Source organism: Triplophysa dalaica, chromosome 4, assembly GCF_015846415.1.
Source record: "Triplophysa dalaica isolate WHDGS20190420 chromosome 4, ASM1584641v1, whole genome shotgun sequence".
In the NCBI taxonomy this organism is placed as follows: Eukaryota; Metazoa; Chordata; class Actinopteri; order Cypriniformes; family Nemacheilidae; genus Triplophysa; species Triplophysa dalaica.
The window spans coordinates 16,239,283-16,243,402 of NC_079545.1; the positions used below are offsets into that span (position 1 = coordinate 16,239,283).

At 39.2% G+C, this 4,120-nt stretch overlaps 1 long non-coding RNA gene across 1 annotated transcript; it reads right to left on the reverse strand.

The window, feature by feature from the left end:
• Positions 1-287: 287 nt before the first annotated feature.
• LOC130419739 (uncharacterized) lies at positions 288-3,844 on the reverse strand. The gene is made up of 3 exons (XR_008906539.1): positions 2,437-3,844; positions 1,847-1,896; positions 288-1,503 (listed from the first exon to the last, which is right to left on the reverse strand). It is a non-coding gene; the product is annotated as an uncharacterized LOC130419739 (long non-coding RNA).
• Positions 3,845-4,120: the final 276 nt, after the last annotated feature.

Sequence of the window (4,120 nt, forward strand, 5' to 3'; positions counted from 1 at the left end):
ATGGGCGCTATCAGCTCGTACATATGGGACAGAAAACACATTTCTGTATTGTGTTCGCTTATTAAATAATTAATCACAGTTGAAATACTCAATTTTATCATTTAAATGGCCTCACCTGAAAATATCAACCGGGAAATAGTGCAACGTCTCCTCTGGCCCATATGTATGAGTTGACAACCACCATTCAATCAAGTGATAACATTCGAAGCGGGTAAATAAATACAAAATGGGGGATGAGATCTGTTTGGTGACTGACATTCTTCCAAATATCTTCCATTGTGTTTAGCAAAACAAAGACATTTCTAAAGATTTGGAACAGAATTTTCATTTTGGGGTCCCTTTAAGAAGTATGTGGGCAAGTCTGTGATAACATCAACCTTTTCATAAAAAAATCAACTATCGTTTTTTACTATACTGATAGCACAGATGTCAACACTTGGTGGTTCAAATACCCATGTGAGGTCTCTTAAGTTTTTTTATATTTTTAGTGCATAATATTTCACAGTCAGTGAAGTGCCCTTTTCAGGATTGTCACATCCATAATAGTCCATATTCCTCATAAATTGGGCGCATGAAAACTTAAATAAAGTAACATTTATGTTCTACAAGGGGCATCCCTTCTCCATTCGTTGGGTATAATTTACTTTTTGCAAGCAGTTTGATTGACAGGTGATCTTAGCTTTGATGATTAATATGAAAAAATTGCTTTTTCATTATTGTAACAGTGATATTTACACAGCTTTGATGGACGTTCTTAATGAAGGAGAATATCGAAGTTCATATCACAGCTATAACAAACACCGATAAGAGACATGATATTTTTGAAATCATTCATTTTGAAATTACAGACGGAAGTGTCCGGGAAGTGGTGTTTTAAGGCCGAATATAATACTAAATGATATATTACTTACATATTACATGTATGAGCAAGCTGGCAAGCCACTGGAAAGCTGGAAAACCACACCAAAAGTCCATAAGTCAGTACACTCTAAATGTTACAATGATAGAAATTTACCAGGAGCTGCTTTGGAAATTTTACTCTCCTCAATCGTCTCAGGTAAAAGAGGCGCTGTTGGGCCTTTCCTACAACTGAGGCAGTGTTAATGCCCCAGGAAAGATCCTCAGCCGGATGGTGAGACCATGTTGCACCCTGGGTCGTGCCGGAAACACGAGTAGTTCTGTCTTGGCAGGGTTCAGCTGGAGGTGATGCTCTTAAATCCTAGCTGAGATGTCTTCTAGGCAGGCTGTAATGCGAGCTGCTACAGTGGTATTGGATGAAACGACATGTAGATCTGGGTGTCGTCAGCATAACAGTGATACGAGAAGCCGTGTGCCCGTATTATGGGTCCCAAGGATGTCGTGTAGATGGCAAAAGCAGCAGTCCAAGCACCGATCCCTGAGGGACCCCAGTGATCATGTGGTGAGCAGTGGACAGCGAGCCCCTCCATGACACCCTGAAGGATCTGCCAGAGGGGTAGGATTTGAACCAGCAGAGAGGAGTGCCTGAGATTCAGAGAGATGATATGGTTGTTAGCAGTATCTGGTGATGGACAGTGTCAAACGCTGCAGATAGGTCTAGCAGAATCAGGACCGAAGATTTAGATTCTCAGTCTCAGTGGATTGTTTAAACTATATCAAAAAGGTTTAGTAAAAAATGAAGAGATGGTTCAGTATATTTGTAACAAACACATTCTCTGAGAGTTTTCATGTCACATCCATGTATATGTAGGTAGGTAGGTAGAGAGAGAGAGAGAGAGAGAGGGTGATAGATACATGAGAATGCTAAAAGATTTCCAAAAGATTTCAATTTTCTAGCTTTAATGCTTTAACTCATGCTGGCACAAACCTGATGGTCTCTCTTATCTCAGCATGATAGAAGAGTTTCCCGTCTGTTATCTAAATTAGAGTTTCAAAAGAGAAGTCAAAAATGTGTCAAACTGAGCTCAGATCTGTCAAGTCTGCAATCAAAAGTCAATATTATTGAAGATCTCAGTATGAACTCAAGTATTTTTCATCAAATTTACTCAAATTATTGACCTCTACAATCTACATTAATTTGATACCTCCATACTCGTCATGTGTTTCAACAATTGTCACATTTGTTTCTGCATTTACATTTAGTCATTTAGCAGATGCTATTATCCAAAGTGTCTTACAAATGGAGTTAACAATGGAAGCAATTGGAACAACATAAGGACAACAAAAAGTGCAATAAAACTGGTCTCACAAAGCCTTCCACAGTATACAGAGCTAAGTATATTTTGGAGTAGAAAAGAGATAGAAGTTAGAACTGATCGGTCAGGTGCCGACGTAAGATATGTGTTTTCAGCCAATTCTTTAAGATGGCCACAGAATCTTCTGATGTTGTAGCAGTGAGCAGGTCATTCCAAAAATGTGGAAACGATCCAAAGAAGGTACGTGAGAGGGATTTTTTACCTTTTAGGGATGGCACCAAAAGACGTTGTTCGTTTGTAGGCCAGGAGCTGAGTCTTGAATTTGATGCGAGCAACTACAGGGAGCCAATGTATCTTAATGAAGAGAGGAGTGACGTGTGCTCTCATTGAAGACCACTCTTGCCACTGCATTCATGATCATCTGTATAGGTTTTGTTGTGCAAGCAGAAAGTCCAACTGGTAGCGCAATGCAATAGTCCAGTCCAGACGGAACAACAGCGTGGACTAGGACTTGCGAGCATACTCGGAGAGGAAAGGCTTAATTTTCCTAATATTGTATAGGATGAATCTACAGGACTGTGTGATGCTGGTAACCTGATCTGAGAAGTTTAGCTGATCATCAATCACCGTTGCCAGATGTGATGCTTGATGAGCCCAGTTGGATGGAGAAGTTGTGATGAATCTTTGTAATGGCCGGTATTACGAGCAGTTCTTTTTTTATAAGGTTCAGCTGCAGGGGATGGTCCTTCATCCAGAGCGAAATGTTGCTCAGGCATACGGCGTGCAGAAAGAGTTGGATCGTTGGGCTGAAATGACAGGTGTAGTTGTGTATTAGTTCTTAGTTAAGGTTTTAATCTTTCCAAATTAGCATCATTCTCCTCACAAACGCCTTTTACAAAGGAAAAGCAAGGATTCTCTCTTTTCCAAATGAAACCTTCTCATTTCAAACAGAACGTTTGATGATTATTTGTTTAACGCTGTGGTGATTCTCTGTGATTTGTGGAGATGTTAGATGTGTTGAGTGTGTTAGGGGACATCAGCTTTGGTTTGGGTTCTCTGTGTGATTTCCGGGGAAGCTCAAGGCAATGTTTGTCTTCCCACAGAAGGAAACAGAAGTCACAGCTGAATCTCGCCTCAAGCTCTTCCAGGTTATCCAACAAATCCACATGCTTTGTTTTGGTGCTTTTACTTGGACCTCACCTTCAACTCGTGCCTTTCCTTCTGAATGCGTACACTCTAGCACATTTAACATGGCCGTTGACTTTTTCATCGTGACTCACAGGTTTGATGAAATGCCTTCGAACCTATTTGAGATGACTTCTGGAGGACTATGAAGAAGCAAATGGGAATGAGCTGAATTTTTATTTTTACCTAAATCTGGTCAACGAAACAGCTGGGTCATTTATACAGTACAAACCAAATTATATAATAGGATACCAATACGAACACATTTTTAAGTTCTTCTACTAGCTTATTTTACCACAATATTGTCATTAAAGTGATAGTTCACCCAAAAAAAATTTTTGTCATTTACTCACCCTCTCGTCATTTCAAACCTTTATGATTTCTTCCACAGAATACAAGAGAATATATTTTGTAGAAAATCGGTAACCGAACAGCACTGGATCCCATTCACTGTAAGGACAAAAAATCAATGCAAATGAATGAGGTCCAGTTAACAACATTCTTCAAGATATCTTTTGTGTCCTGCAGAAGAAAGAAAGTCATACAGGTTTGAAATGACAAGAGGGTGAGTAAATGATGGCAGATGACTTAAAGACACCCTCTTGTTCAGTATTAGGTGGATTTCATTAATTCATTTTAATACTTTTTTCATCTAATCAGGTACACTGCACTTTATAATAACTTCAGTTTTATGAAGGAGTATTCCAATAATTCCATAACAAGTTTCTTCTAGAGTTTTGTTTTACATTTGCTTTTGTTGC